The sequence below is a fragment of the Daktulosphaira vitifoliae genome, unplaced genomic scaffold, assembly GCF_025091365.1.
Source record: "Daktulosphaira vitifoliae isolate Bord-2020 unplaced genomic scaffold, ASM2509136v1 Scaffold_1, whole genome shotgun sequence".
Classification (NCBI taxonomy): domain Eukaryota; kingdom Metazoa; phylum Arthropoda; class Insecta; order Hemiptera; family Phylloxeridae; genus Daktulosphaira; species Daktulosphaira vitifoliae.
In genome coordinates, this window is record NW_026099572.1 from 15,272,886 (window position 1) to 15,280,899 (window position 8,014).

An 8,014-nucleotide genomic window follows, 5' to 3' on the forward strand; every position below is an offset into this window, starting at 1 on the left:
GCAAAACACATTCTTAAATAAACACTACTACCGCCGCCAACGACGACGTAATCACTGGAATATATATATTATAATGTTTATAATATTATTATAATCTGTATTATACTTATCGATTAATGTCGTACATATATTTTGTCTGAATTATTACTGGTATCCCTTCCATTGTTATAAATTATTACTATATTTAACAACTGTAATTAATTATTTTTAATAAAATAATAGCTTCGACTGGACGGATTGCATTCTTCATCCTGTAACGTGACAAAAGTATCTTGTTATTTTTTTGTCTATTTGTATATATATTTGTTTTGAGCCGAATGCGGACTGCGACGGCGTTTGTCAGTAATATTATTATGATAAGGTATTGTGATTTGTTTATGCGCGTGCGAGATAGTCAGCTGTGTACTACTTCAGACCGGTTAATGGACGGCATTTGTGTGTACATTCACCCCTCTCCTTTCCTATCTTGAACGTCATTTGCACTGCTCACCGCATACATTGTCGCCTTATTTAAATTGTTCTTAGTAATTTCCGGCACTGGGTATTAGGTTTTTTTTTACCCCTACTCCAAAGGCTAGCCGTGTTGTCGCCAACAGACCGCCGGGTCAAACGTCGGACGGGTTGTCGGAAATTAGCCATCGTCGGAACTGGTACGCTAATTTTCGTCCGTAGCGGTTGTGATTTTTTTGTTGTGTGCGTTACAACTGTTTTTTTATATAGATATATTTTTTTCGTGAGTGCCCGCTATTTTTTGTAGTATGTAATTTTTTTGTTTATGGCGTCGGCTAAGCCTGCCTCCAGTTTCTTTAGCCCTTAGGGGCTGGTAATGTATAAGTTTTGTATATAATGTTTTGAGCCAGTTATTTTTTAGTGCGCCGTGCCATAAGCACGTGTGGCGAATTTTTTTATATAGTTTTTTTTTGTAGGTGTCCTTATATTTTTTTTATTTAGGTCCCGCAACATGACAGGCGTGTACAAGACCACCTGTCATGTTATATATATTTTTTTTTTGTGACTTTTTATAGGTTTTATATCATATTTTATTGGGTGATGTATATATTATTGGTACAATGTGGTGACGTAGTGCATTTTATTCCGGGGTGTCCCAACGTCTTGCAAGCTAAGCCTAACTGCCAGAAACCAGTCGCTTACTTGGGACGTATACCCGCCGTGCTTAGCGGCAATGCTGCGATTAATAGCCGGCGGGTACCCGAAGACGTTCATCGTATTCTCTAATAATAAAAGTGTAGGTGTAACTATTTTTTTTATTAATATCTATTTTTTTTTTTTTTTCTCTCTTTGTCCCTTTTAATTTGTAGACGAGGTTTTTTGACCATTCGGTTTTTTGCCTCGTAATAACTTAATTTTTTTTTTTTTTTTTCTTAATAAAGTCCCCTTAATTTAACTTAACCATCATCTGTTTCTTCTTTTTTGCGTGTTCCATCTTCAATGGACTCATGTATTTCTTTTTTTCCTTTCAAAAATCAACTCCCCTAGTTTATAAGGTACGGGCAACGGCCTTGTATAAGGTCATCCCTGATCTATATGGTTATGTGACAACTGTCACGAGGTTTTGGTGTACATCTACTATCAACGACTCAACGGACATCAACTTTAATGTTTATTAATTATATATTTTTTGTCTAATTGTTTTAATATAAAAAAGTTAATTTTTTTTTTTTTAAAAAAAATCCTACTGTGGTCCGACAATATACTGTCTCGCCCAGTAGGTTGGCGACCCTTTACTTATAATTTTGTAAAACGCCATGAAAGTTACAAATTTCTCGTTGCGGCCAATTAATTTGATTTTTATATATTTGTAACCTTTCAATCCATCAACGCATTAGACACGGCAGACGGCCATAATTTTTATAAAGGCATCTGTTTTAAATCCTAATGATATATATGTGTAAACATTTCACTTTAATTTTCACGTTATTATAAATAACGATATTTAACTATATTATAATTATAATAATTAAAACGTATATACATTAGATATCTACTATATCTAGTAATAGTCTAATATCTTAGTCGTACACACCTCATTCGTTATCACGAATTAATTATCTAAAAGATATTTGGAAAGGAGTGGGGGCAGCAACATAAAATTGTATGTTGACTTCTAATAGGTTCTCAGTATTTGTTAATCTATTGTGTGCGCAAGATGGATTATTTCAATGATATATCGTATAAATTGAATTTTCTTGTTGAAAACGATCCGACGGATAGAGTTTTCAAACTAGTTAGCAAACTATTGAAAAATTATCGAGATTTACAATATTTTGCGGAACGTCTAGGCGATAAAGTCAACGGTGTAGGTGGAGACTTTTTACATTACAAAGGTTGTGAATTATCGGATGCGGGAAAAAATTCGGACAATCCTGAATGTGCATGCTCAGTTGTTGTGAAGCGAATATATTACGAACTTTTGGATTCAATCGAAACAATTGAAAAGACGACGAATGCGAACCGCAGCGACAGTNAAAGGGACGACTAATGCGAACCGCAGCATCAGTAAAGCCTATTGGATCTTGAGACTTAAATCACAATGACTACACCAAGGTGTAAATTCAATAAAATCAACGACTTGATCGATTCATCAATTTATAGAATTTCACAAATGTGTAGCGTATACATTGGTCTGGACACGGACGAGTCATTTTGACCAAACGTCATGTTGGTAAAGAATCATCAGGAACTTATTATCACTGTCGATTTACAACATAGAATGTATACAATGTGCGGGTATATTTTATCGATAACGGAAAATTTAAACGGAATAATACTTTTGCAAGATGAATACATTAAGGTGAGCCTGACATAGAGAAGGCTAACCCGAGAAGTTGCATTACTGTTTCAGTCAAAACTTGAAAACCCAGCACAGGGGGGTCGCGGCACAGTGGTGCCGTGGTATAGTTGGATCAAGTATAATGATATCTGACAGTGATTAAAATCACTATCAAAAATAAACGCTTCGATGCAAATCTTTAGATAATGTTTAATTTTAAAAAATTGGTGGATTATTCAAAAAGCTACATGATCTGCTAGTTCCTTAGTAATATCCTGATTAAGATAAAGTATGTCGAATGAAAAAGGGTTTATTAAAAAATTTTATTTCTCATAAAAAAATTGTGTTGATCCATACATTTTTTAAAAAGTTATAGCACTTTAAAGTAAAAAATGTAAATTATAAAATCGAGAATTTTCAGACAAAAATAGCATTCGGTAGCCATTTTCACCGTGAAGATAAAATAAAGTCTGAATTTTTTTTTTTGCATAATAAAGAACATTACATTAGCTTCAATTTAATATATATATAAAAGTGTCAGACCTTCCGGAACATTTTCAAAAGTTAAGTTGAAAAAGTTAATTTTTTGTGAAAAAGTTGTCATTTTAAATCCCCCCTTGTGGGCAGGTTAAGGGTTAAATTTATGAAAAAAATATACCAAATGATAGGTAAAGACATCAATCATCTTCAAAAAAAAAAAAATTATATTGATATCTTCATTTTTGAAAAAATTACGACACATTTTAGTAAAAAAAATTTCGAAAATTAGCGATTTTTAAATTTGTAATTTTTTTAGAGGTTTCCCCCATTTACAGGGAACGAGGGAATTTTAAAATACTTGATACAAATATGTTCAGAAAATAATTTGTGGTTAATTATAAATAAATGGTCTACAAATAAATTTCAACAGAATCAAAAATATACTTATAATTTTTATTATTTATTATTATTATTATTATTGAATATTTTGGGTTGAATTTTCTTTTCCACCTCAAAAAAAAAAAAAATTTAAGAAAAATATGCAAAAATAGTTATTTTGGTTGACGGGGTTCTGTACTTTGTACCCCAAACTTATTATAGTAATACAAAAATACGCAAAGGGGTGTTAGGGTATTTTTGACCAATGTTGGATATTTGGGGATTCGGTCAATTCAGGAGCAACGAGGTTCTATCGGGGTTGTATAGTCCGAGGGTTTAGAATAGTAAAGACAAGTAGATATAAAAAGATACGTATTAAGATCCTCTCATAGAGGTATTAAACGCTGAGGTATTTTTAAAGTGGCCGGCGTCTTGGCCTCTTCTCAGACACCTAGTTGAAGTATATGACCAAGCACTAATAGTTATTAATAATTAAATTAAATGATGTTCAAAAAATCTATTACTTTACCATTCTTTACTCAAATTATTAATTCTAAATAATTGGGTTAATATGAATTTACTTATTTTTTTAGATATCTTACGTTCAGATTTATACTGTTCCTTTAAAATAAATAAAGTATTGACGCAAAATAATTGTATTCGATATCGTTTTAAAATGTACCGACAACAACAAGGGTCGCGGCTAGTTTGATCAAAATAAATCAGATAGAAGAATTCTGAATTCGTTATTGAATTCAGATCATCAAAAAGAAGAGAGAATGAGCCGCTCGCTAGCACGCTCACTCACTGATGTGCAAACAGAACTAAGTATTTTTATATTATTTTTAATTACCCCTTCATGGGTTGTTATCGTCAGCGCTTTTATTGATTCTCAATTTATTGTATTAAATTAAACATAATATGATAGTTATTTTAAAATAAGATGTTAACCTATATAATAGCTAGTGTATATGTTATGACAGATAAATAAATTATTTGTTTGTATACTAGTAATATGAAATACAGATTATAAATTTTTCATTGATAAATGTAAAATGTGCAATGCAAAGCATTAGGCATATTACGACATTATAATACTGTACAGTTAATAACACAACCACTGTGATCGACATGAATATTTTTTTATAAAAAGAACTATATAAACTAGTTCAAAAATTCAATTCCCCTTTCCTTCACTTTGAGGAGGTAAAATATTCAAAACAAGTTTAAATTTATACGACATTTTAGTTAGATTCATATAAATTTTATAAAAATTATACTATGACTTATAGTATGACAAACTTTTTTATAAGTATTTTAAAATAAATAAAAAAAAATTGATCACAAAAATAGCATGTTTTTTAACTACAGCAGCCATTTGCAAGTAGAAGTTAAGTCTTCAAAAAATGATTTTTAGTTTCATCTGATATAACAATGGTTTTTTACAATTATAATAATATTAAAATAATTTTGTTATTCGGTAGCCATCTTGACTACATTTGCAGCACCGCCGGCTAAAGCTCCCAACGCCGACAACCCGGCAAATATAGATATGAGCGGTAGTACACAGCCTTTAGTTTTCGGAACGTTTATGTACGGGGTAGTGAAATTTTTTTCTTTCTCACAACACGCCGTGCCGCCATCAATGATCGTTTAGCCACAATCAGTAAATTCATTTGTTGAACATTTTTATCGAGTATGGCTGCACGCATGACTCGTTTGAAACCTATACCGAGTTTACGTTTCAATTTCATCGCGTTGGTCACACCCCAATCTAGGAATCGTTCAGGCAATTTAGCGTCTTTGGCCAACACTTGTTCCTAAGCCCGATGTTCCAACACCTTGTCCACTTTATGACGGTCCTCAAGATTCTTGTTTTTACTATAAATGATATCGTGATTGCGGCAAGCAGCATCAAGTGGGTTCACCCCAACGTCACCTTGCTTCAATCTCTTTTCTAACTGTGTTCCAGGGCCCGCAAATTGATAGCCTAAATGATAAACATTTAAAATAATGATAAAACTATTTGCAAATAATAATTTTGAATAATTACACACACACACAAGTGGACGTGGGATTCGGATGGTATACTGTTGATTACAGTATTCAATATCTTTGCACCTTGTTTTCCACGTTGTCTCTGTTTAACCATTATTTTCATATTGACGGTTATTGTTTGATGACGTGCGATGCGTTTCAAAAAATAGACCCTCACGCTTTCTATAGTTAATTTTGAGAAAAGTAATAATGTCGCATCCAGTAAACACGGTAAACTATTGCCAAACACAATACATGCTTTAATTTGCGGACCGTCAAATTGTGGAAAAACAAACTTGATGTTTACCTTACTGACCGATATAAACGGACTTCGATTTGAAAATGTATACGTTTACTCAAAATCGTTGCATCAATGCAAATATCAACTACTCGTGGATGTTTTATGCGGCGTTCAAGGAGAACAGTTGTTCACCTATAAAAAAGGTGACGATATACCGTCGGTGGACAACACCCTACCCAATTCCGTTTTTATATTCAATGAAGTTGTCATGGAAAAACAAAATTTAATGTGTGATTATTTCGCGCGAAAACGACACAGGCAAGTTGATGTTTTTACTCTTCCAAATACTGTCATGCATACAAAAATAAATGTTACGTGACAACACAAATGTGGTGGTGATGTTCCGGCAGGATAAAGTTAATCTACGACACGTGTACAATGAATACATGTGTTGCGATATGAAATTCAAAGAATACAAAGAGTTTTTCAAAGATTGTTAGAACAAGGACCGGTACGGATTCGTAGTGATTTGTTTGGACTTTGCACGGGATGACCGTCGATACAGATACAAGTTTAACACATGTGTTACAACATGTGTGCCGATAGGGAATCATTGCTGAAAATGTTGACTGAATCTCGGGAAAATGTTCGAAAAAAGTACATAGAAATGTGTCGCGACGAAGAGAATTTGTAGACTCGTGTAAAAAGGCCGTTGGCGCTAATCATTGAATCATTGGATAAAATTGCGTTACAACAAGAGCAACAACATCAAAAACAATTACAGAAAACTATAAAGAGTTTAAACGATGATAGATACACTGTGGAACACAATGACGCGTTTTCCCATCAGTACATGAATCAATGGTCAATGAACCCCAACAGAGATAAAATGTATGGACCAAGGTATCACCGGATGAAACAATGACATTAGGTGAAGCCAACAATATCTTTCTCGATAGAGAAACAATTAATGTTTTAGATGAAAAAATCCCCACTGACTATGGGTCTAGCGAATTTACTGTTTTCGATAAACCCTGGTGTTTACTCCAAATCGGATTTGCATGCATACAAAACGATTCTTGGCAAAACTGGTGTGCATTTAAATAAAGGCAGAACATTGAAAAAAGGAGATCAACCGAACTGTTTACCGTAGTCCAGGTTAGGCAAACATTACCACCAATATACTGTAATGTTGTAGAATTTATGCTAGTTTTTTAAATAAATCTTATCAATTAGTGGTGTGTGCATAAGGTTTAAAGTATTTCTTGATAGTTGTATATCTGATAACCTCCACCAGTCAACCGGTACGATACCTGTTATCCTATTGTCATCAACTGACCATACACTGTGCATCTGTACCAATATTCTTGTATTCTCCCAATGAACGCGTTCAAAGTTGGCACTACCACCACCCAGCGTCACAACCACTGATCACTTAAAATGCCGTGACGACGAGATTTTTTCTTCTCAGATATGCTACTGAGGCGACTAGTCGTGTTTTTTGTATATAGGTTTTCTATGGTGAAAACAATGTTTTCATTATCTTATTTTTTTTGTCCTCCGTTTTTTGTAAAATAAAAGTATAAAGTACAACATAAACCCCCCTTTTTCTACCACTTTATTAATGTTGTGTAAATCACGCCTCTCTTTTTTCCCCTTTTTATGAATATATATTTGAATGATATAGATATAAATTTTAAATAATTAAAAAATGTTATTATATTATACATGGCATTTCTATTTTTACTCTTCTCTCATTTTATTAATATTTGTTTTTTTTTTTTAATCAAAACCTAGTAGCTCCGTCAACGAGAACTATTCTCGCTTGGCTCGGCTACTAGGTCATTGTCCAGTGTTCCCCTGGGCAGTGGGTTAATAGTAGGCCCTCAGATTCTGCCGAAACTTTACAATACTATCTAGAAGACAACCAATATACAAAGTATTGTGGCAGCCGACCGATCATTTTTAGTCAAAGAACTGACTGCCATTGCCATAAAATGAACTTCTTTCGTTCATTGGATGTTTAAACATCCAAAAAGTATCAAGAGCGATGCTAAAACAAACTTTTGGTTGAAAAAATACCTACA